The 27,443-nt window shown below is 40.3% G+C and overlaps 1 long non-coding RNA gene across 3 annotated transcripts in view; it reads right to left on the minus strand.

Moving 5' to 3' along the window:
- Positions 1-556: 556 nt before the first annotated feature.
- Positions 557-27,443, minus strand: part of LOC131128837 (uncharacterized) — a 36,595-nt gene continuing 9,708 nt past the window's right edge. For all 3 annotated transcript variants that reach the window (XR_009129721.1, XR_009129722.1, XR_009129720.1), the window contains 3 exons: positions 23,304-23,396; positions 6,023-6,117; positions 557-746 (listed from right to left, as the gene is read on the minus strand). This is a non-coding gene — a long non-coding RNA (uncharacterized LOC131128837). The remainder of the gene's footprint in view (positions 747-6,022; positions 6,118-23,303; positions 23,397-27,443) is intronic.

Here is a 27,443-nt window from a genome sequence, read left to right on the forward strand (position 1 = left end):
AAATAAAGATGGTGCTAAAGAGAAGAATAGCGGGAGTGAATGTTAAGTAGAGAGCTACGGGGAGAGTAATATGGCTGGGAAACGGAGAGGGGAAATGAAGAGGCACATAAAGATGAATGGAGAGAATATCAGGAGAAATTATACATCTTTCTCACAAGGAACCATTTCTCAAATCTACTTTTGATGGTCTTAGATTGAATTGTGTCATACTTTTCTTTCCCCCATCCAAAAACATGAAACAAACCCAATGAAATATATATGCATCCGATTGGCAACACCGGAGGAAAATATTCAGATGGTGTTTCTCATATTGCACATACAGATACATTTGATTTACAAGGCGAGGGATTTATTGTGCACAAGCAGGATTTCTTTCTTTTTTTCCGGATACAGCTCAAACTGTGTCGGGAACATCATTTTGATGTGGATGCTTTGATCAAGCTGCCAGCTTTTATCAGCTGGCAGCTCCTGCCATCAGCAAACAGGACCCAATTATGTCAAGCTCATTGTTCTTTACCAGCGACCAAACAAGGAAATAACTTACACAAAACAACTCTAGTCTTAAAAAGGTTTTATTTAGCTGTCAAAAGCCACAACCAGATGCATTTACAAGGGAAATAAAAACAGAAATACATGGATTCTCATCAGCTACAAGCTTGCAATATCTTGTGCAATCACTATAAGAAGCTGATTTGGCAGGTCTTGGAAGGATCCACTCTCTTTGGTGCTGAGCAGCAGGGAAATACCTATGAAATTAGTGGAAAAAATACAAAATTAGAAGAAATTTGACATAATTCAGTTGAAGTCATTCTTTCATTCATGTTCTATCACTTCTATTCAGGCTCACAGGTGAACTGGAGCCTATCCCAGCTGACTCTGGGCAAGAGTCATGGTCTACCCTGGAGTGGTTACAAGTTTTTAGGACACCAATATAACCATTCACACCTAAGGTCAATTTAGTCACCATCTAACCTAACAAGAATGTCTTTGACTGCTACATAATATATTATTATAATTAAACAGGTAATTGTATTGACTTTTAAGATATTTTTCAAAACAGGAAGGCAGTGTTCATGTTGATCACGCTGTGTCTTTATACACAATCACATCTTTGATGAAGATTATTTCTTATACGAAATGATGCTAGCCAAGGTTCCACATTAATTAACTAATATTTGTAGAATTTCTCAGCTAAACTTTACACAATCCGACTCGAGACGCCTCATCCTTCATCATTGGTAAGAGCTGTAAGAACCTTAACTGTGACGGCAACACACATGACCCGTGTGTGTGATTTTGTCTGTGTTGAAACTGGAGGGGAAGCACTTGTAGAGTTACATCACATCCCAGAGTAATGAAAGGAGTTCATGAGCTGCGAGTTCTCTGTGTACTTGAGGCCAACAAAGACTTCAACAATAGTGGCTGACATTTGCACCCCCCACCCCACACACACACATATCACACTGCACTTTTCTCCTTTTCTTACTCCTGCACTTCTCACATGTATTGTCTTACATGCTATCGTTAGAACCTGAAAAGACAGCCGGTGACATTTTTTTTTTAGCTGTGGACACATGGCCTGGGAGTGTCTCAGGGTAACAACTGCCTATTATTCTCTTCAAAAGGAAGCCTGGAGACTCAGGCTACATTAACACAATCGTGGACGGGTTAGCTGTGTAGTACATTTCAGTTGAGATTAATTTTAAGCACACAGAAAAAGTTATCATTTTGGTTGTGGTGTATACTTGACTATGCCAACAATGAACACTTAACACACTGACCCAAATATAATATACTTTTTTTTACTAGAAGAAAAAGACAGGACGTCTTATATTCAGGTGAAGCCAAATTATTTACCCCCAAAACGAGTCAGCTTTTCTTCGTGTCACTCACACCCACCAGTGACACGAAAGAGACACACACACACACACACACAAAAGAGGAGGAGGAGTTATGATAATTTTAAAATGTTAATATTTTTAAGATGAATTTTAAGATTTTTCTTGTCTTTCATTCATTTTATTAAAGCACATTTGTTCAAAAAAGGCTCTCCAAAGGGGTAATTGTATTTTACAGTCAATACAGCATATACTCTCCATTTTCCTTTTCGTGTTGTTGTTCCAGTTTCATTATGAAGCTCCAAAAGTTGCTGTTTTTTTAATCCACATAAATGTTCCCTAATGATTTGAGATAGTGCCTTTTACTCCCAGTCTACACTGGACAGTAAACCCTCCATTGCTTCCACCACACCTGATGCTCACTTCCCCCAAAAATGGGGAACGTGAGCTGGGATTAGACTGTCATGAGACAGGTTAGTTTTTCCCTTCTATGGTGTTATTGTATTGCATTTTCCTCTAACTATAGAGTTTGCTGACAAGATACATGTGTCATGAGACCCAGTATGACTGTGTGGCGTGAACAGCTGAGTACTATGGAGGAAAAAACAGATTTATCTCCAATGTGTGGTGCCCTTGTCTGTGTTAAACAGACGCAAGACTAACATCAACTAGGCTCCCCTGATTACAGCATTTCCTAAAATTTCACTTAATGGGTTGTAATTTTGTGGCACAGCGCAAGGTGGCGCAGCGTGGCGCACCCCACGCAGTGGTAATTTCGTCCAGCGCACCACAGTACGCAGCCAATTTGGTAGACAGGACTGCCCCGAGATATGCGTGGCAGTACACCAGGGGAGGTGTGGACATTTTCAGCATGGCGCGATGAAAATTGCGCGACAAAACAGTGCGCCAAACGGGCCCTGAAAGATCACCAGCTCCAAACTGTCTATTGTTGGCGCAGGCGCAGCGCACCCTTCCACAGGTCAGAGTTCACATTCATTTCAATGCAATAAGCAATCACAGCGCAGGGCAGGTGCGCTGCGCCTGGTAAGAAAATAAGTATGTTTAAACCTGCGACCCTAGTAAGGATAATCAGCATAAAAAATGCATTATTGGATGTTAAACCTGGTTTGTCTGCTTCTAGACTTGAAATATTGGAAGTGTGTCCCTAAAAAACACACTGTAAGTCATTGACTGCCCTCATTTTTTCAAGAATTCAGCCTGAACAAAAGTGTTTTGCCCAGGCTTTTCTTCTTCAACACATTTCTCTGATGCTTAGCTGACAGTGAAGAACAGTTCAGGGTTGGCAGGCGGTCCCTCAGCTATCGACAGCCAAAGTCAGCCCATCTCCAAAAGATGAAGGGAAGTGAATTCAGACAAGTCGAGCGCCAGAGCCTGCCTGCTTAGTGCACCTCAAGGGCGCATGCTGCTTGCCGAGCCTGCCTGCCTGTCTTTCTGCCTGCATGCAAGCAGCTGATCTCAGTCAGAGCAGCAGCCCGTTCTATGCTGACACTTCACTTTAAAGCCTCTATACGTGTCGTTGATTATGAGCGTCCAGATCAAATAAACAAACACAGTGATCAGATCTTTCACAGTGATCTTTCGGAAAGTTCCTTGTTGTAGTAGTATCTCAAATGCAAAGTGGGCCAATGGCATGGTATTAAAAGTTTGATGTGAGTCTATCATCCATCCTCACTATGTTTGTTACTTGATTGATATACAGGGCAGCCAGTCTGACATGCATATGGCATACAAATCTGTAAAATAATACACTGCTTCACTAATGCTGGCTACTGTGCAACTCAACTACGCACAGGCTGTACAGTGGACAAAAGAGACAGCCGCTGCTTTAAGTAAAGCAAGCCACTGAGCGAAATAGTTTGCATCCTAATTCATTTCAAACTTAAGAAAATGTTTGAAACTGAGTGGGGAAGAAAGACAAAGTAAGAAGCTAAAAACATACCACGTCCACACCGAATGTGAGGAAAACTTTTTTTTCACTATATCATGTTCATGGCTAACTCCATCCATTTTCTATACCGCTTATCCTCACGACGGTCGCGGGCATGCTGGAGCCTACCCCAGCTGTCTTTGGGCGAGAGGCGGGGTACACCCTGGACTGGTCGCCAGCCAATCACAGGGCACATATAGACAAACAACAATTCACACTCACATTCACACCTATAGACAATTTGGAGTGACCAATTAACTTAGCATGCATGTTGGAAGAAACTCCACACAAAGGGGGGAAGCGAACCTAGCCGTGTGGCCTGCGCGCTAACCACTTGTCCACTGGCTAACTCATGTAATGTAAATTAAGGTATTTCACAAGGTAATGTCTCATCAACATAACATTATTGACTCCTAGTGACCAGAATACTATATATGATTTATGATTTTGACATATGATATATGTCTTTTAATATTTTTTCAGTAATAATGTGTAGATCAGAGCCAACCACGAAACAGTGACCAATTAGTTTTTGAAAAACCACAACAGAGTGAAGGAACAATGTTCAAACTGCGATGCAGTGAGGCATGACTGTATTCATCTTCAACTTCAGCATTCAAGCATTCTACTTTAGAGTCAATCAATAATTATCCTTAATTATCTCCACTTTGACTAAAGTCTTGGGAGAAGAAGCCCAAAGCATGCAACCACTTTAGGTATGATGTGATGTTTTTGCACCCAAATACAGTGGAACCTTGGTTTTCATACACCCCAGTTTTCATATGATTCGATTTTATTTATAGGTGGACAAAGGAATTGCGTAGAGGCCACACGGTGGACAAGTGGTTAGCATCCAGGGTGTACCCTGCCTCTCGCCCATCGACAGCTGAGATAGCGAGGATAATAAGTCTTGGTTATCGTACAGTCAAACAGTGTGCCTAACTAACAAGTTAGCAAGAACTCGAGTACCCAAAGAAAGCATCTGCACATTGGTGACTTTGTCTCTGTGAAGAATGAATAGCGTTTCTTTTAGAGTTGGGACACAATAGATCGATTCCGGCCAAGGATTCCTTTCATCTTGCTGCTATCTTTTATATGTATGTGTGGGTGGTTACGCGTTCATAGAATAACTCGTACAGTATCTGTCTCTTTCCCTCCTCTAATGAGCACAGTGCGGTGACGAGTTCAAAAACGGTACGTATTTCTGAGTTTGGATGAATCTGTGCTTGTTTTAAAATTAAATACGTCTTTTAAAAAATTTGCAAGTACCAGAACTGTAAGGCGAGAAACACGATTTGAAGTTGTAGCACATTGGTCGGATCTGTTACAATCGCATTGGCACAAAGGGGTACTGTTTAACAGAGATACATTACAGAAACCAAGGCTCCACTGTAGAGTACTTTTTGGAATTGCGAAAAAAAAAAACCCTAATTGTTTTACATATTTACACACATGCCATCAGTATGGTGTGGCATGCTGTGGGTATTTCTTAAAGTGGAGGTACTGAAGAGAAATACTGATTGGACTAAATTTGTACCTTGTTTTTTAAAGTTATTTAACAGGGATGTGTTAATTTTCGATGTCCACTTTTATAAACTGGCAGCTATTCACAATTAAAAGTACACAACGTACGAAATTGCTGACATGCCCCAAAATATAACTGACACACATGAAGACAACATATCTCTTCACCATGCCAGTCACTTTCTCCTTTGTCAGTGCCTCCCAACCTCAGGGAGACATCTTCTTTTTCATCTGTCAGTATAGATGGGAACTTACATGTTCCAAAAAACAATAAAATACAACAATGGTCTTGGCAGCACAGAGGAGGCACCATGTTTTGTATGCTTGAAGCAATGCATTATCTGCTAAGTGTCTAGTAACCCCCTATAGTAAATAATGGATGCTCCTTTTGGTTGTGGAAAAAAAACACTTTCACTTCAGGGACCAGTCATGGTTTACCTGTATTAATGACCTTTCTGTGTCTTTGTAGAAATGGATAGCACTAAAGGATGTGGGTCAGATGATTTCATTAGCACAGCATTTCTCTATGTGTCTCCTTCAATCAGCCATTTGACACATGCAATGTCACTCAAAATGTCTTACCGACACCTTCATGGAAAATTGTCTGGTAAAAGGCATGCAGAGGCTGGTGATCCATAGCAGCGGGAGTTTGTGAAATATAGCCCACATAAAAAGAGGGCAGAAACAGTAATGCTTGAAAGGAGAAAGTCACCTTTACAATCTGCTGAATATCCTTAGCCTGAAGACTGCCATCATTAGGTTAGGGCATTTGTTTCCGGGTCACTCTCTCTGAGATCTTCATTAAGCCTAAAAACATACAGAGAAGACATCATCTTAAAAAAAACATGAGCAAATGCACCTACATGCAGACTGATTATAGAACCTTGCATAAATAATTGTCTGATTGTTTCCTTGCACTTTGCACAGTTATATCACAACACCAAGTTGGATGAAATGTAACTTATAAAGGGTGTTAAAAGGTAAGTAAGTCTCTTTGGTTTCCCTCCCCCCATTCATGCTGAGGTTACATCGAAAGAGTTTCAACTATTGTGAATTATTTACTTGATTCACCATTCGGCCCTTTAACCTCTCAGCAAATGCACAAGGCTGTCTTGGTTAAAAATATACTCCCATAGGATCTGCATCTGAGTGTGTATGAATGTGGGAGAGTGCATTTAGGGACAGGAAAAAAAAAACGTATATAACCTATGACACATAAAGCCCTGTCCCCTCTCTCTCTCTTTCGGTCTCACATAGGAACTCATCAGAGGATTACTATTATTGGAGAATCCAGTCCCAGAAGGGACTATTACAACACAATGTGTGACTGTGCAAGGGAGTGTGACAGTTCAAAACATAATGCTGGTTGGCTATAAAGTAAGAGCACATTGTAAAAGCAGAAGTTCATACAGTTAAGTAAAGTTACGTGAATGAGCCAAAGAAGCTCATGTACTGTATGTCGGCCTTGTGCAACAAACTGATTTTGGCTCCTGCAGCTTCCCAGGCACACTCAATGAATATTAATGCTCGTGGGCCCTAACACATAAGCACAACCACACATGAGTATATGAAAGCAAAAACACACACAAAACCCAACTCTACTTGAAGACGTAACTGTGGTAGTATGTCCCCGGTATGCAGCCGTGTTGTCATGGATACCCCCAGACACATCCGCCATCTCTGAGTGGGGGGATGCTGCTGAGCGCCTCAGAGGAGCTGGCGCCAATTCTCCTACCCCCCTTCTTCATTGCATTCTCTACCCCTTCCCCCGCAAAAATAACTGAATCTCCTTTTTCCCTGAAACGCGGCTTAGCATCACAACTGCTCTCTGCTCTGCTGGTCGGTGTGAAAGTACAACATTTTAGGGAAGGGATTCGAAACTGTTGTGGTGCAGTTTGTTGGAACAATGGTGAGGGGGCCAGAGTGAGGAGAGAAGCGGCAGATTCTTTTCCGAGACAAGCCAAGTTAGATGATGAACAGGGAAACTAAGCTGTGTATGGGCGTGTGCATGCTCAGGGGTGTATGTGTTAGCCTCAGGGCTTTGGTTAAGCCCATAGTTCATCCTGAACTGATCCTTTTCATTAGCCATTATCAATAATTCAACATCACACTTGCTTTAATGGTTTAATGTGGGGAAACCTCCACTCTGAGCGCACACAGTCACACACAAGTTCTGGCTTGTATTCAATGGCACTAAAGGAAGTGTACATACAAGAAAACATCATCAAGAAACATAATTTGTCTGACCAGGCAGTAAGTTTAATTTCCAAGCAAAAATCACTTGAAGTGTATAGTTATACTGTACTCAAAATGGACATTTATAATGCTCTATTCTACGACAGACGAATAAAAGGGTAAAGCTTTTATGACATGTGCCCTCCTTACCTCATCTTTGCCCTCCCTTTCATATTCTCCAGTATGGCAGTGCTCACTGGCTGCACATATGCTGGGAGGGGAAAGTAATCCTCTTTCATTGCAAGGCTAACTTGAAGTGTCAATTATTCTTATGAAAATGGCGGTACAGTTTCTCACTGCTGAAATGGGTCGGGATCACAGATGGGTGTATATGTGTGCTCAGAAATCTCCCTCCAAAACATCGTCCCACAGCCATGTCCTTATCTTTACCTTTTTTGAAAAAGCTGACAAATAAAGTCACAATGGTATGTGGATATTTGCATAGGATTGTCCACACTAATCACTGAATATACACTAGGATGACAGAAGAGCCATAGAAGTGCGAGTAAGTATTCAAAGAATGGGAACAAAACAGTGGCATTAAACACTTCAGTTGTCACGTCTGTATAATGTAATTCATCTACAAGTGCTGTATCAAAATTTTGCTTTCACAATAAAACAGTGATGTTCTTTTTATAATATTTTGCAGGTGGAATGAAGTACAACGGCCACACTGAAAAGAAAAGCAAAATACTCCAAACTGAATAAAATTGTCGAAGAATTGTTCTGATAGTGTACCAATATAATCGTCACTGACAGTACCTGATTCATATATGGGAGATTTCTAGAGAGAGACAATTGTTGTTGGTCTCAGAGTGTTGTTTTTAGGTGAGTGTGGGAATTTTCACATCCACTTGATAAATGACTTTTTGTTGAAAGAATATAACAATATGTAGTTGATAATGTGACAAAAATCTCTGTTGGCCTAAACACTACCATACAAATTTGAAGTGAAAATCATTTCAGGTGACTATGTCATGAAGTGTGGACTAAATGAGCTAATGGCTAAATGGCTTAACCATGTAACCAAGGGGCAAACAACAGATGAAACAAAAAAATGTCGGGTGGGGCTTTCATTTCAATGCAGACCTACCAACATGTACAAATTTATAGTACTCAACATGCAATACAATTTGACTCTTGAATACACTTGTATGCTAAGCTCAGTCTGTACAATGCAGATAAATGAATAATATCATCAGTTTCTCTAGTATTTCAAATCTGGGGGGGGCACAAAACAAATTTCTATCTCTCAGGGGGGACATGACAGAAAATAATTGAGAAGCACTGCCATAAAGGCATTTCTAAAGCTTTGGGACTGCAGCAAACAACAATGAGAGCCATTGACCAAAAATGGCGAAAATATGGTGAACATGTGGAAACAATGGTGAAACTTCCCACAGTGGATAGGTCAGCCTAGGATAGGGTTTGCTCACCAATCTTACTGGGATAATTTTGATGTGGTGATTGTGGTGGCATCAAGAAGTGGATTGGGTCACTCAAGTCCCCGCTGACGACCCAGGTACAAAATGCACTCCAAGCCACTGTAGTATAGTATGTAGTACAATATATGATGGTAGATAGCAGCTAGAGTTATAACGGCTGCAATCTACAGTTCATAACTCTCCAGTAAGAATGTTTTGCCTTGTTTTGCTAGGGTTAGCTGAGGTGTGAATGAGAAATAGAACTGCTTTGTCTAAGAATCCTGCAAGAGATTTCCACACAAAGAAGGAGGCTAGGAAAAGGGACTGTGACTGAAAGAATGACAACATGCACACTCCTCTTTCAAGGAATTAAGTCTTCTGACTCTGAAGTGAATCTGCATAAAAGATTTGGACAGACAAACTGAGGATGGAAATGGATGAAAAAAGAATCAGTTAGCACAAATAGAGTTGGTAGTCTGGGCATCTGAGCTGATGTGGTCGTTAAAAAAAGCCTTTTCAGACCCAAAACAGTATCAAACAACCGGCTGTAGAGTCCAGTTACACTACGACAATGGCTTACATTCACTCTCAGCCTCAACAGACAAGCTTTCACCTCAAACGGTGTGTAGCAGAAGGGAGAAAGTCTGGTTCGGAGGGTGAGGGAGTGTGGGTATGGAGGAGTGTATGGTGATATTTTAGACGATAATGGTGTTGGAGAGATTAGATGGTATCATCCGACCATGTTTGTTTTCAGCTGTTGGCTTCTGTGGCCTCTCTGAGTTCTTGGTGAAGCTCCCAGGCATTAAGCTCAACTTGAATAACAAATTTCTAGTTCATAATGTTCAATAATAGCTGGCCATCAAGTAAATGAATGGCTCATTAATGGCTGATAGGACCATGGCCTGGGACAGCAGGAATGGGAAGCCAAAGAGACAAATTAAATTACTCCTCAAAACAGGGCTAATATCCCAACTCAATCATCCAGTCTATATTAAACATGAAATACATATTAGACTGAAAGAAAACTGCACCTGCTAGATTATCAAGGCTGAATCCTGCCCATAAGGCAAGTCACCACTGAGCTGGTGTAGCACCAATCCAAAAACAGATTGCGGGCTCTAATTTTGTGGCGCAGTGTAAGGTGGTGCAGGGTGGGGTAGCGTGGCAAACGCCACGCAGCCGTAATTTCGTCCAGTTCGGTAATTTGGTAGACTGGGCTCCGCATTTTCAGTTTGGCGCTGTAAAAATTTCATGACAAAACAGCGAGCCAAAGGCACCCTGAAAGATTGCCAGGTCTGACCTGGTCTATTCCTGGTGCAGGCGAAGCGCACCCTGTGCTGTGGTAATTGGCTGACAGGCGGACAGTGCACACGCGACACCAAAACCTCACCGGCAGGATTCTCTAAATGTCTGGCACAAAATAAAATATCCTACAGCCACATTTTAACAACCATTTAGGAGGGGTGTTGCTCCCCCCTTGCCCTAGCGTGGAGTTGGTCCCAATCTTCATTCTTAACGTGATCTAAAAAGATGGAGTACATATCCCGCAAATATATCATCAAAGGTATTTGGCAACAGACGACAGAGCGTGATTGCAGTTGGATCACGACCACTATGCCTGGATTAGCCTGCTGCTGTGTTCAATGTGACTGTCAGGAACAGAGGTGGTCTACATGGTGACATGTATTGTGGCCTCTGATGCGCAGTCCAGTGGGCCCTGCGCTTGCAAAGGGCACTGGCCACACCCCGTTGGCGCGGCGCAGGGAACGCCTGTGCCCGGTCTACGAAAATAGAGTCCAATATCTGCTAATATCTACAAAGACTCTGTTCCAATGAAGCAATGATGAGCAACTCTGGAAATGTGTGTTGGAGTAGTTCAGTAGTTCAGCAGAGGAATTAGCATGCAGTTGGTGGGTGAGCTTGTCAACATAAGGAGGAAATCTGCCTACCCACCCACTGGGTGGATCTACATTCATGAACAAAGTCGACAAGAAAGCTGACAATGGTGCAAAGACAAGGAGCAACTAAAATGGCAGAGAACACCCTGAATATTCTTTTTTATAAGAGTGCACTGGGAATGCCTGCTCGCTGTCTGTCTGCTGTGTCTGTTCATCTGTCAAGATGTTCACTCTCTCCTTTTCTTCCTCTCACCGTCTCTCCCCCCAAACTCAGCGTCTTGTACGTCAAAATACCAAGGCCAGTTCTTTTGAGAGTGTTGTGCTGGACCATAGAGGGAAAAAAACATCTACGTTAGGGGAAAGCGATCTCGAGCTCTTCTCTGGCTGTGGCTGAGTTCTCCTGGGAAACACACATCTCATACAATGGATAGAGGAGGCCTTTTGTTAGGTCTCTGGGAGCTGCAGGGCTTTCTCTGGATCAAACATGTGTGTGTGTGCGTGTGTCTGTGTGTGTGCAGACTTCTGCATTTCACTCAAATGTGCACACAAGCAGCTGGCAGGAAAAGACTGAAGACACACACACACACCTTCACCCAATCTTGTACAGAGAGATGCAAACTTTCCTCATCTCCCTAAACTGAGTGTGACTAAGTAAACTTCTTCTCACTTTTCCATGCGGTTGCTAAGGGTGGAAAGCCTCATTTAAACTGGGGCATGAGACATGAGGATGAGAAATAGTGAACTGCTTAGTGTTGGGCTTAGAGGCTTGCTAGTGGGATATAGTACCTCCAAACTTACATAACACTTTTTGCTCCAATAATGATCCCTATATGTTACCGGATGACAGACTAGAGGTTCTCAACTGGTCACAATCTGGCAGCCATATTTTCCCATAGTCTTTAAGTGGTTACCAAATTACATAAGCAAATTGGCTTTTTACAACACAATATTAAGGAAATTATTCCATATCAAATGGGGGTTGTGTCATTTTCAAACTTTGTGTGTCATGCCTGTACTTGATATATTTAATTTGTACAAATGTACAAACTAAAAATCACAAATCTGTACACAAACGTACAAATCTTCATGCTTTTTCCACTCATGGGAAATGGGAAATCTCATGAAATAAACTCACACCTTCTCCAGGATTCTCTCTTTTCTCGTCCCCCCGTTTCCCACAGCACCACACCCCCCCAACCACTCTTCTGTCTCTGCATCCTACCCACTCCTACCCACAACTCCCCTCCAACCACCCCTGTCCTCCCAAGTCTCTGCCTTGCTTTCAACTCCAATTTTGGGCACAATGAAGTTGTTCTGGCTGACAGTTTGGCCAGTAGAAGTAAGTGTTGCTCAAGCCTGCTGTGTGGCCCTGGAGTGGGCCCTTTCTCCCCCTTGCCGGCTCAGTTACCGAGAGCCTCGCTGGTGAGACACGAAAGCCACCCGTCCCCCACGCTCCCACCCTGACCCAAACAATTAGCCTCAAACAGCAATCAGGCTTGCCCCATGGACAAAACTGCACACAATTCACAATTTAATATTTTTGCCAATGTTATTTATTGCTTTGTGAAGATATAAATGGACTCTTTGACACAGCTAAGTTAGTGTGATTTACTCAGTTACTCTACCTCTTGTAGGATGTGTCAGAAAGGATTCAGTATTGAGGTCAGCTGGAAAGACAAAGCCTGCAGCCCTCTCTCTCGTGTCGCATCCAGTAAGCATCAAACAACCTCTACTTGCTGTCACTAACACTAACTCTGTTTTCAACATAACTGTTTTTCTTTACAAGCAAACACACCAAAACTGAGCAATCCGAACAATAAATATTACTATTCTGAGAAAGAGAGACTCAGAAATAAGCCAAGACATGAGAAAGCCGCTTGGGGAGGCCCTGATTGAGGGTGACCATATGTCCAGGCGTTGAATATCAGTGGTCTCGCCCCCAGCGCTCCGTCAGACCACCATAACTTAGTTTGTCTTCAGTACAAAGTTTGGTCCAAGCTTGGCTGGCTTCATTAGGAACCTATTCTCTGCAGCCAATGAAGCTCAACAGACCTCCAACAAAGGAGCTAATCACACCCGCTGCTGTTACTCTCCTTTTAGCCTTCCCCCCTCTACACCTCACCTTTAACTGTGGTTCACACATGAAATGCTCACAAATTTCACTCTTCACTAAGTAGAAAGCAAAATATGCCTTCATGCGCCATCAACAATAGTGATGTCACGTTAAAAGGTTAACAGTGGAGGGCAATCTAGACAGAATAACAAATGCACAATTGTAACAAAACAAGCTGCATTATGGCTAAATCCCAATATGTCCATAAACAACCAAGTGAAATAGTTCCCAATGTGCACAAACAGCTGCAGTTGTTTGCGTATCATCGAGTCAAGTCTCAACTGGCAGACAATATACTGTTGAAGACAGGATGTGGTGCGTTCACTGCCCACCTACCTACAATGTGTTGTGCCTGCAACAGCCTGTGGGTGCATTTGAGAGCAAAAGATGTGGTGCCTTGACAATGGAGAGCCTCAGGCGGCTGAATACTTGAAATGACCTTGAACCTCAATGTGCTTCTTTCCCAGGGCTGCATGGATGGTCAGAATGTCTGTAGGTAAATATGTTCCAACTGTTCGGTGAAAACAGTGTCCTAAAAATGTAAGAGATGTTGATATTTTGTGCAATATGTACATTGCTTTATCTCCTTTTTTATCGAAAGTAGAGTCTTTTGAACACCTTTCCATCATGTTGAATTGACATACGGTTGTCATAATAATTGCTTGACTATTCTGATTTCGGTCAATGTTATGAAAATTATTTTTGATTTATTGCATCTTAACTAAATTAAGGCAAAGTGTAGTGCAGTGCTGAGCTGCAACCAGTAGAGGTGCTGTTGTCTTCTAGTTTGTGGTCTAAAGACGTTTTACTAAAAGGGTTCAAAATATTAAAAAACAAATTGCCCCATCATAATATCATAATGTTAAAAAAACAGCAATGAATATGCTCATTAATGTCTATTTTTTTTCTTTAGTCAAACACAAAAAAGTCGTGGTACCTATCCCTAATCATAAACACTTGGAAATTGTCCATGATTATCATTTGCAGTTACATTTGTAATGAATTGATTATTGCTAACTGGATGTTCTTGATGTAGCATTAAAACACTGTCACAATACCAATAAGTATACTGTAGTCCCAAAGCGCTCACACACACACACGTACACACAAATATACAGTACATTGGAGGCACACTGCTAAAGAGGATTTGGTGCATTAAAATTTAGGTTAGGTAAAGTCAGTTAGAGCCAATGTCACTGGGATCACAAACTAATGTAATCAGCATGACAACATACACCATATATGGAACTAACTGTGTGAGAATACAGAAGAAGACCTAGCGGAAGACTGGAAAAGAAGTGACATCTCTCAACAATGCATTACAATATCATGTCATCCAGGTAAGATTAATACCATTGTGACATTGCCATCATGGCCATTCTTTTGTTAAGGCAATATTCATAGAGAGCTCTTGGATTGGAGATCACTTTAGTGTGAAAAAATACCTAATGTGGACATTCAAATACAGATATTCATATGCTTATCTATACTTTCCCAACCTTTTTTAGGGGGGGGCAAATATATGAAACATTACAGTACATTTCTTACATCAATCAAAATATAACTTTCCATTATTTACATTTGTATTCAGCTTTCTGATCACAAGCCCAAAAGGAGTAAAGGAGTAGGCTGAAGCAAAAGCTTATAAATGCCTACCCCTTTTTGCAAGATATAATCATGTTCATGCCACTGTCTTGTTTTCCCTTGTTATTATCATTGTAATATTATTATTGTTATTATCATTATTATCATTATTGTTATCATCTTTATCATTATGACCATCATTATAATCGTCATTAATATTACCATTTCCATCATTATAGTTAACAATTTTTGGATTTTTTTTAAATTATTTAATTTTACAGACTTCATTGCTTCTTGTAGAGTGCTGTATCATTCCATCTGTTGTTTTCTGAAATCTGCAGTATTTGTGCTTTTATTGTCAATTTATTAGCCCACTTTTTTGTAATATTTACATATCATTTTCTGGATTGTCTAATCTTGTGCATTAAAAAACAAGAACTTGAGACTGTGTCTGGACAGGTGACCAACCCAAACATCAGTTTCTTCTTGTTAAGCCCTACCTCAGGTTTTTAGACGTGCTTTTTATTTTGTGTGTGTCTAGTGTTGTGCATTAAAAAGCACGGTTTTAGGTCTGTGCTCAAACCGATGACCAACTCCAGCCCCAGTATTCACTTGCTGTGCCTAATCTGGGTTGTTTGTTTGCATTGTATTTTATTGTAATGGTTGTTGTATTTTGATGTATGTAGATAATGTTTTTAATGTTTTTAAATGAGTATTTTAAATCACCACCTTTCTTTGTTTTATCATCAACAACCAATTGTTGCAAACTCAATTTTTGAAGCAATGATGTCTTGAATTGAGTTTTCATCATATAGACGGTCTTCCGATGAAGAGATGCAACACTTTGTGCAGATGGATTCAAATGAAAAGTTCACCCTTGTGCAGAATACAATAGTATTTTGTACTTGCAACCATAAGCATCAATTCTGAACACATGCAATCAGCACTATGACAACCGGTAATACATACTCTACACATGGAATGTGTGGAAAATGTAGTTTATCCACATCTTTTCAAAGGTCAAAATACAACACAGAGCCTGTTGCTTGAAAAGCACCAAAACACTCCTACACATGCACTCAAAGATAAAATACCCTTTACAGTTCCCTTAGTTGGGCATAGCATGTATACAGGGACGTGTCTTCAATTCATCTTGCATTATAGTAAAGTGGCTCTTCATTGCATGTTGTCCATGAATCTAGGATCCTTTTACTATATGCACAGCATTTCCTACATGTGTTTGTCACTGTATATCTATAAGTAGCATAGTGCGTAGTGGGATTCAAAGACTAAATTGGAAACACACATTCATCTGTGCACATGAAGTGACAAGGTCAATACCAGTAGAGCTTTAATCTGTAGCAATAGCAACATAGCTGAATTTGATGCTGGGTCAGATATGATTATTCTGTTTATTGTTCATAAAATGTTGTTTTTATGAAAACAGATGTGGCAAAGGAAATCCACATTCACAGGACAAATCATTGAGAACAAGATTGCTAAGATCATCAAATCAACAGGTATCTGAACTCATTGTTCAGATACTGAACCGATTCAATCTGAACTGATTGTATAATGCCAAAAGATACAAATATCATAATTGTGTCATAAGTCATATCAATTATGAAGCATGTATGACTGAAGCACACATGCATAAAAATTCGAACTGTCCCGACAAAAGAGCACATACAAGAGACAGAAAAATCACTCCATCAATAGCTTGGACTGGAAAGACAACTTGTCTTTCCTTCATTTCCTTTTGTTTCCTCAATTTCCAACCTTTACCTTGAATTACAGCTATGGTGAGAGCAGCACAAACATTGTGTTCCACTCGTCACCAACACTTGTACACAGCCTAGCCGTCGATTTGTGCCTGCATTCGGGCACTCCTTGCCTCTTTCACACTATAGATTGCTGCCATTATCTGCTGCTATTTTTCTGGATGACACACTAAAAAGAAGACAACAAAGACGGAAAAGGATAAAGACATTTCCCCAAAATGACGTGTGAATTGCTGATGGGACCAGTGCGACAATTTGGTATGCAATTGTCAGCATTAGTCCAACTTTAGTTGTCAGAGGACACTTTCCCAGCGAGGATGACCAATCAGGGTGATGGAGAATAGACACGCACTAGTCATCCTAGTCGAGATGCACTGCCTTGTATACGGTGGGATGTTTACGATATTCTGCCTCGTATACTGTGGGATGTTTACAATATTAAGTTTTTCTTGAGTAGCAAAATAAAGTAACCAAAATATTAGTGAACACCTCTTGACGCAGTGCAGTTCTAGACAAAAGTACAATCACAACAAAGGATTATTATGTTACAGTGTGTGTTAGGCTGTGTTTGATCTGAAAATGAAATTTCAAGACTATCAAGGCATTCTGGAGCAAAATGTTTTGCAGGGTCTTAGAAAACCTGGTCTGAGGTCATGAGTCGTCCAACAGGAAAATGACCCAACACAGTAAAAACACTCAAGAATTGGGTATTCTGAAGTGGCCTTCTATGAGGCCTTTAAATCCAACTGAACATCTGTGAAAAGGCATCCATCAAACCTGAGAGAGCTGTAGGTGTTTGCTCATGAGGAGTGGGCCAAAATACCTGTCGATGGGTGTAGGAGTCTCTGTGCTTGAATGCGTTAATTGTTTCAAAAAGTTGTGCAACTAAATATTCAGTTAAGGATACCATCATTTTCGTCCAGGCCAGTTTGTTGTTTTCTTGAAGAAAAAGCAATATCAGATTTCTATTTGTTAATATTTAGTACATTTTTTCTGTGTTATCACTTTTGTCAGTTTCCAATTATTTCAGGCATTCTTCTTTCCTTCTTTGGCGTATGAGTACCAACAATTTCTACCATGTGTGCATATTGTTCCCAATGTTGTAGCAGGCTAGTGTAAATTCATTCATAACGGATCTTGACCAATATTACTGAAGATTTTGTTATGCTATTGTTGTTGCCACTGGCATTGTGTGTGGGAAAGATGCTAGTTCTTTGGGTTACACAATTTAACTGTGAATGAGGTTTATCCAATGCACGCAAAAAAAAGTAGCAATGGTCTTTTTTTGCTAATTGATTGCCTCTACTAATGAGAGGATAATGTATTCTATTGTGAGCATTCCTTGCCAGTGTTCATTAAGCCAGGAAGCAGTCAAATCTTTTCCTTTTGTCTTGTGTCTTGCATGCCCCCCTCTTTCTCTCCCCTTCACTCACTTGCTCACTAGCACCCCCTCCCTCTTTCTTCCTCCCTCACACGTTCTCTCGGCCCCTCTCTTCTGTACTAGGTGGGAGAAGGTGATGCAACGGTGGCACGACAGGCAAAGCATCCCTCACCATCCCCAATGCATAAGACATGAGGAACAAAGGACGAGTATAGCGGGGAGCACAGGTAGAAGGAAGGAGCGAGATAGATGTGGACATGAGAGGAAGACATTCAAATAAGACACAATAAAACTGATAATCTGGAGCACATTTTTTCTGTTTTCCTCTTCAATGTTTCCCATTACACCCACTGCTCCTGCCAGCTATACACACACTCTTTGACGCCCCTTTTTCACCCACCTCCCCTCAGCGCTTCTCTGATGCGCCTCCTAATGAGAGCTGGCGGGACAATGGTAACATTGTTGGCCGTGTTTGGGAACCTAGCACTGAAACAATCACTGTTTACCCAAGCATCGATGCAGCCTGCAAGCTTTCTTTCATTACAGCTGCGTCCTTTCCACGAGTGCTACAATGAGCCACGGGGGCAGCCAATAAGATTCATCTGTTCCACTCTCTTCCATCTCCATCAATTGCTTTAACTAACACGACTTGTCTTCCTTCAATAGCTATATGCTCTATGCATATATGCACATATGCGCAAGCATTTATCTATCTATGCATCTATTCTCATGTACTATGATGTCATCAGTGGCTGACTGTGTAGTTCTTTGCTAACTAAGACAGTTATGCACATAGGTCTCTATTTTTCCTTTGATCACAAATGCTAAATAATTCGTAATGGAGCAAAAGAAAGTTGCAAGTTCTAGCATTTAATAAAGGAGGTGAGAAACACGAATAAGAACCCATAGCAAAACATAAAGGTGATGTCTGAGCCGACCTCACTGCCACACAGCCATCTTTGCCAGAAATCAGGTCTTCAAAGCATAAGTGACATTAATTTATCCCTTTCATTAGTCATTTAAATGTATTTTCAAGTGTTTTTTTAATGTAAAACTACAACAGTAAAACTATACAAATCTTTGTTCCAACTTTGTATAGACAGGACAGGTTGTACATACCAAGATCTGTGGAGGGTGCATAAAATGCATATGAAATGCATTAAAAAATACAACTACATTTAAGCCCATCCTCAATTGGTTGTAGAGTTGTAGAGACACTCAAAGGAATATGCTGCCAAGCAACAAGATTAAACGGTCCTCATCAATGTTTCACCTGATATGCTAGATGTCTATTGGTTGTAAGCTTTAGATGTTGTTGTTGGAGACCAAGAAGTGCAGCACAGTCAATGGAAAGGCTGCAGTAAAACTCTCTACACTGTATTGTTCAAAAATACTCTGGACACTTTCTGTTATTTTTTTTGCAGCGGTATTGAATTACAAAGCATTCATTTGTGTGTGCGTGTGTGTGTGTGTGTGTGTGTGTGTGTGTGTGCGCGCGCGTGTGTGCTTTAGGATTCAATTCAGACGAACTTTTTAAAGAACTGAACATATGAATGCACAATAAGGACAGGCAGACGGGAGCAGGAAAACTGACAAAAGCATCTATTAATAATTTGATCATATTCTTACACACACACACACACACTGACACATGAATATATCAATGCATGTGCACGTTCTACACACTTTTCAAGCCCTACACAGAGAGCCAATTTATAGGTACTGTACTCCTCATCGCTCCCTCTGCCATGCCCCTGTCCCCCATACACATGCACACACACACGCACACACGCAGTGGCACACTGAGCACCCTGCCACACATACCGAAGGGGAGGACACATCCCTCATAGCACCCAGGAAATTAACTTGACATTTGATGCAGACAGAAAATATATTTCGGTGGGGGAGGAGAGAAAAAAAAACAAAGTGTACCAAAGCAGAGACAGCATGAACCCGTCCCTTGTTCATCCTTGCCCACCCCACCCCCTTTAAGCCCAGGATGCATTCGAGAGGGATTTCAGCGATCTGCAATGCAGACGCTACTGGGTGCCTACAGAAAATGAGCTTCATCTTTTGCCTGTCCCTCTTGGTGTATGCTGTCTGTCCCCCTTTGTTTCCATCTTTTATGACTCCCGCATGCGCCCCATTTTCATATTTACTTCCCCTCCCATTCGTCTTGGTGCCTTTCTATTAAGGCGCAAGTTGGAAAAGCAAATGCAAGATGGAAATTCACTGTGTGTTGCTTGCATTTTGCAATTTAAGCCCTACAAAAAATGTATTAGTGAGTGTGCTTTAAATGGATGTTACCTTAGCATATAGGGAGGCAATAACAACTGCTGTTCTTGTCTTACATGTCAAGGTGTGTGTACTATTTTAATGCGAGCAGACTACAAAATACAGCACAGCGTGGTCATGCATAAGTCTGGTAAGATTAACGATCACACCCTGGGCCTTTCAGTAGCCTCTGCAAAAATACTAAACACTGACGGATGGAGCAGGCCTCAATTAATGTATTATTATGTAGTTCTACAGTTTACACCTCGTGTACACGAAACAGCAGCAGGAGCACAGACTGGCTTGCGTCCGTCTCATTAGACATGCAGGAATGTTATCATTATGCACAATTGCCAACGTCTAACTGTGCACACACCCCTCCCTTATTGACCTACCATATTGTGTCTGCTTAGGTCTGTCTTCAAGTGTGTTGTTGTAAAAAAGCAGCTGATATTGTTCCCTATTCGCAGTAAACACAAACTATTGTTTATTGTGTGGCTCTGACACAGAGCCATTCTATCACTGCAAATTGTAATTATCATATATATTTGTATATTAAATTGTATTGTATTGTATTATCATATTTATGTATATAGATAGATATATATCTATATATATGGAAATTGTCAAATTCTAGATTATAGAATGAACATTTGTAATAAAACTTGCCTTACACTATTGTATGACTGACAAGGTGGATGTGTATTATTTCTAACAAATGTGAAGTGACATTTAGACACACACATGTGTCTTGGCTTTTACAGAAAACTGGATGACATGCTGTTTTTTCTTTAATATTCGTGCTGAGAAACAGAGGTCCAGTAAAAAATATACAGGCAGGTTTTTATTTGGAAGCTGGATAGTAAAAATCTGTCTTTTATTTGCATCAGTTGTCTGCTCTGCATTTGTTTTGAGGTGGCACAGTCAACGTATTGCATCATCCAAATGTGTATCACACCATGCAATATTTACATTTCCCGCATCGTAGAATAGCCTAATTGATAGAAACATATATTTGGGTGCACTTTCGAAAAATATTTGTAAAAATGGCTTCTCAATAGGTTTAGGTTTACTCTGCACACGTTCAGAACAAAGTCAGTGGTATCCCTCTGTGCATGTGCAAACTACTCCCCCCTCGCTATTCCTTGCTGCTAGTGATTTGCATTAATTTGCATGATTTCACAACATGCATATCCTTTGTTCTGGTTGCGTGGTGATGGAGAAGAAACTCTTCTGTGGTGTAATATAGTCTGCTTTTAGTAGTGTTTGTTAACTGCTGTTATGGCTGCTTTAATTTAAAATTTCAAGATGATCCTTTCACAAATCCTATCGTGACATTCTTACAGAAAAATGACATTATGGCACATCAAGACGAGGAAAACTAAAGATGCTTTAGTGTTGTGCGAATACATTTCCCTGATATTGTGTTATCGCTAAGAGGCATGAGCATTGGCAGCATATTGCATGGCGAAAGGACCTCATCCAAGCATGAAATATGGACTTACCTGACATAAAAATATGAGAACCATTGATGGAAACTAAATCATTCACGACAAAAATGTGGTCCTGTGTGTTTTCATAAATAATGTACTATTTCCCCTTATATTTTCCTCAATGGAAATAACCACATTTTACAACTATTGTATACTGATCATTATAGATTTGATACTGTTTTTTAAAATCACATAACATATTCTTGTGCATTTTGATGTTTGCAGCCACAGTGAAGTCCTACTACAGTATAGACTGGCATCTTATGTTGTTCTGATGTTGTTTTATCTTTCCTGACCACACACGGACAGACACACACATGCATACACACTCACACTGATGTTGAAAAAAATGCATTGAAGCTGGCCTTTGATGGTTGATCGTTAGATACAACTTTCCAAAAAAAATACCTAAAATGAACCTCACATATTTACATATTAGGTTTTTTTGTGTAGCTATTCAGTTCCATCCAAGATAATTTTTGTTCCAATGTTGCTTTTGTGTACAGGAATAATTTCTGCCACATGGTTATCCACTAATAATAATATTGACTGAATGCATGAATGTATTTACCAACTGTAGAGTCTGCACAAAAATGGGACAACGATACATATAGGACACCTTTCTCCATACAGTATACTGCATCTCCTCATACATAGAAGTCTATATTTTTCAGCTACATGAAAGGAACAGTATATTAAAAGCGATGGCAGTATGAAGCGGTACAGTTCTAGCTACCATTGCAATAATAAACACATTGTCAAAAGAATACCTCTTGACTATGATGTACTGTCTGGGCAGGATGTTTGATGCAGCGTTTGCGTTGGATTTTGTTCAATTGTGCATGTGTACCTAATGACTATACCCAGTGAGTATATTTCATTTGTAGTTGAATGTTGTGCTTATAATGTGTCTACTGTCACTTTATCTTGGCCTGTCCAGGGTTACATACATTTTCAAATGTTGATAAAAATGTAGCGCAACCATTGGTAAAACCAATAAAAATGTTTAGTGTGCAGACAAGATGGACTTATTAAAGTGATTTGTCTCTCTTCAGTGACATCAAATGTAACATGTAATAATGATGGAGCGTCCTAATTGAAAAGTCAGTGTGTTTCCCAGGACACAAATGAGGCAATTAGCGTTACCGCATGGATTTCCACAGCCAGAGGATAGTATTCCAGATTGTTGTTTGAATACTGTATGTGTGTCACGCTACTGTGATGGCGGACAATATAGAATAACCCTTTGTTTCCTCTTCCTGACTTGGGTATAAACTACAGGGCATGGAATGGGTCACAGGATGTAATTGCTTGAGCTCCCTTCCAACTGTTGTTAAGCATTTCAATGTGTCCTCTGGACCATAATCATGACAGCTATCATTACTTTTGTGATGGGGTTAAAGCAAGTATCATGAGTATATGATTTTGTTAAAAAGTAAACGTAAAGAAACGTTTGCATTTTTATCAAATTGTGTCCCTGTGGCTTCATAGGTATCAAAACAAAAGCAATAGAAAAAAATAGTTTGGTCTGTGTGTAACGATGACACTAAAGTGCTCATTCATACATTTATTTTCATTGTGTTCCATTATTTGTCCCTGCACATTCTTCCATTAAATATGATGTTTAATCATGTGTCGGTTTGATGAGCATGAATGACCTTCAGTTATGTCTTGTTATTTACATTTTATTTTATTAACCAATACTAACATCATGTGATTTGCGTCTTTTGATTGGTATTGTGTGATTGGCACGGTCATGCTCCAATAATCACACTAACAGTCACATTTGGGTCTATCAATCCAAGCTTACCTCAGGCAGAACCAGTAAAAAGAAAATCCCAAACATCATGTCATTGTCCATCATCTGCGTTTTGGGAGTCCCCACTGTTCCAGTTGTCCATCCCTGCAGCAGAACAAGTGTAAAATTGTAAAAAATGAAGCCAAAGTCAAAAAAGTTCATGGATGGATGCATGGATTGTCATGCTTCAACATATTTTATTTGGTATTTGTTAATACATAACAATAATTGAGCTCCTGGCTCTCCCTACGGTGATGAAGTGCAATTTACATTTAAAATAGTCTGGTGAATGCAAATCTGACAGTGGTAAAAAAAAAAACAAAAACGAATCTAATAAACATATATGAACACTAAATTACTCAGCATGTCTTGAAATAAACCTTGTCTGATCATTGTGGTTCAATACAAGTACAAGCAATGCACACAATACACAGATACAGCATGTCGGCACAGATGCTAATGCTAATGCGACGAGAAGTGTCCTGGCTGGTTAACAAATATTACAGACCTCTAAAGTAGGTCATATGTATTCTGCATGGCAATGATTATTGACTATCACACTGTGTAACCTGTTTGAAGATGACTTGAAATGTTTTTTTTAATAAAAAAGATTTATATGGACAAAATGTGTTTTATTATGCTGGTGATACATGAAATGATACAGATACAGAAATACTGGAATGAAATATAGAACTTCCCATTTGTGTTATTTTGAGGCACTTCATATATGATGAACACACACACATGTATGAACACACCATCAGGCAGTGTTGTTTAGTTTCATTAAAGTTTATTCATGTTTCAGTTTAACACCAACATAACAGCTTTTAATGAACATTTCATGTGACGATTAAAGAACTCTGGCACATAGGATATCTTTATCTGGCACATATTCTTCTCATTCCCTAGTGCAATGTTCTACTTGTGGGCCAACCAGTGTGTGCATGCGTGTGTGCGTGTGTGTGGATGTGTGTAGCCCTACGGCAGGGTTTTAGGGGGACCATATTGCACTCCCACCCTACTTCACTTCATTCCCTTTACAGCTTGTGTGGCATGTCTCATCTGATCCCCCCTCACCCCACCCCATCCTTGGCACATTCACAATTTCTAGTGTTTGTGTGCGTTTTATTTAGTGAGGAGGAGGCCAAACGGGACAACCTGATTGTGTCAAATCTACACTCATTCCAGTCAAGAATTTGCATGCATGTTTTCAGCCCAAGACATCCATCCGTTTTCAATACCACATGTCCTCACTAGCGTTGCAGGTGTGCTGGAGCCTATCCCAGCTGTCTTCGTGTGAGGGGCGGGTACACTCTGAACTGGTTGCCAGCCAATTGCAGAGCACATACGAACAAACAACCCCTCACACTCACATTCACCCCTATAGACAATTTAATAGTCTCCAAATAACCAAATATTTTTTGGAATGTGTATGTTCTCCCCATATGTGCATGGGAACATACCCATGTGTGCATGGGGAGAACCGACACACTGCACGCAGAGATGTTCCAATGAAGACACAAACTCATAAAGAGATAAAAGAGAAAAATAAACAAATGGTAAACACCCACCGAGACTATTATTATGGAATAGAAGGTGGCCTTCAGCGCTTCATTATTCTTATAAGTCCAGGTCGGCTTTGACACCTTGCTCCCCTCTATGTCGCCTGTCTCATTTCCTTCCCAGTAACAATCCATTAGCAAGCGCCATGCTCAAACAAGCAGCCGTTTAATTATTGTCTCTTTGTTGGCAGCAGGCCTGTACCACTCATCATCACGCCAGAGGGGGGTGTCATTTTGATAATATGCATGTATAACATGTCAACATGCACACCATCATACACAAAATACTACTTGATCATCCATGCAAATAACCAAAGAAATGTAACACACTAGGAATTAACATAAACTAGTAATGACGACAATTGAAAAGTAAGGTTCCTATTTGCACCTCAAATATATACTGTATGTGTTAGTGCTGGAAATCAGGCATATTGTATGGTTTCATGTACTCATGTCAAATAATTTCCTGCACATTGGTCTTTATGTGTTGCCTTAGGTGTACTTGAGGATGAAAGAGAATCCTAATGCTGTGGCTGTCTCTCTCAACAATGTGTGACTGTTATTTATATTCATGCGTGTGTAGTTTATTTGTGTGTAAGGACTTTGATAATGTTAATTAACAGATAGGCAGGTTTGGTGTTGGACACTGAGATAGAGGCTGATTTACATGTTTCCATATTGGGCTTGATTCTTCCTGTTTGCTTCTTTATAATGTAAAAGATATATTGCTCAAATATATGATCTATTCATTCAATAACCTAGAGCTCATGCATGCAAGGTGAATTGTTTGACATGAAAAGCCTTGTGAGGTCTGTTTTGTCTAATCACACTAACCTGTAAAATGTTTGTATGTTGTATGTTTCGAATGAAATGAATAGACCCCTTGAAATCACAGAAGCAGTGTTTAGTAGGCTACGGCCAGTAAACGGCATGCAAGCGAAACACTGGTGTCTCGCATGTGACAGTAATCGGGGACATTAATCCATGCAAATGAAATGCCCCGTATGCATACCGGCCAATGACTATAATTGAATACGCGACTTTTCAGACCTCTGCCTTACTGTCAACAGGAAATGTGTGCATGCTAATGTGTATGCATGCGCGTGTCTATGCCAGCGGACATTTTAGGTCTACCCTCCTTGCGCACGCTCCTGCCAAACGCCTTAAGATGGTGGCACCTTGAGGCAGCACGAGACACTCGTGGAGAAGCCCCTCCTCACAGTCCCCTTTCCCTTCCTTCCTTCCTCTAGCTCCTCACGACAACACAGGACAGGCTGCCTTCCACCCTAACCTCGAGCCCCCCATTATAAATATTTAATTCACGGCTCTCTAATAAGGATATTAAGGCGAGTACACCCTCGCCCCGGCGTATATGCATGACTCCTTCTCATCAAATTTACATAAAAGGGCCAGATGCTAATGCGAGTGTGGCAATCCTGCTCACTATTCTATAAGCACTGCTAGTGGCTCTGCAGTCCGAGAGCCCGTATAATTTAAATGGCGAACACCATCATATATTTTTCAAATGCTTTGCTGCATGCCAAATGTATCCCATGCTTCGCAGAGAACCGCTTTTATTATGTTTCTGTATTTCCTAAAGAACCAATATGCTATACAAACGAAGGTCGACTTGCTTTATTATTTCTACAATACAGAAATTACTTTGAGGAGCTAATTAGATATTTTGCACGCCACAGTTAATCAGTACATTATAAATACAAATACTGACAACATATTGACCAAGAAGAAAAAACAACATGTGAAAAATATGTGCATAGCAGAACGTATGCTGCATGGAGCATATTGGGAGTGTATATGTGCCACTGTTTTGTAATTAGTCAAGGATGAATAATGCAGCGGCACAAAATATATTATTTACACCCTTTCATATGCGAAGACGATTCAAAGCAAAATTCAGGGTGCAATTATACTAATTTATTTATACCGCATAGTATTTGCATAATCAAAAGTCAGTGAAGCACAGATATCCGAGAAGCCATGCATGGCAGCCAGCTTTAGAGCTCAAGTGTAAAAATAGCATTTATGCGCAGCGGGTGATTGTGCACCGTTGCAGCTACATAGCCGTTGTACTAACAGATGGCTTTTTTAAGCATTGGCAATAAAGCTACAGTATGTAAGGTCAGCAGTACATTTTCTGGACACTTAATGAGGACTAATAAGATATAACAAAAAATTGTAACAACATTTTTGGGGGTGGGGGTGGGTGAGGGCTCCAATGAACACTTTTCATTATTAACCCTTTAGGTGCCAGTTTTTTTTTTCAAGAAAATATTTTGTTTTGATATTACTATTTCAAATGGCTGTAGCTTGAAAATGGTTGCAGATAAATTCATACTGTAAATAAGAAAAATCAACATTATTTACAAGTTTGTGATGGGAGTAAATTCACTCATCCAGTTTTCATATTATGATGTCACCAGGCTCAGAAATGGTCACATCCCTGTCTCCATGATACCCAACAAGCTCATCAAAATGTCTGATTCACTTGTCATAGTCTTCCTCGTCAGGCATCATCATCATTTACAATTGCTGCTTACATTGCTGCTTTCTACGAAATGTATCTCTGCAC

This window comes from Doryrhamphus excisus, chromosome 4 (assembly GCF_030265055.1).
Source record: "Doryrhamphus excisus isolate RoL2022-K1 chromosome 4, RoL_Dexc_1.0, whole genome shotgun sequence".
In the NCBI taxonomy this organism is placed as follows: Eukaryota; Metazoa; Chordata; class Actinopteri; order Syngnathiformes; family Syngnathidae; genus Doryrhamphus; species Doryrhamphus excisus.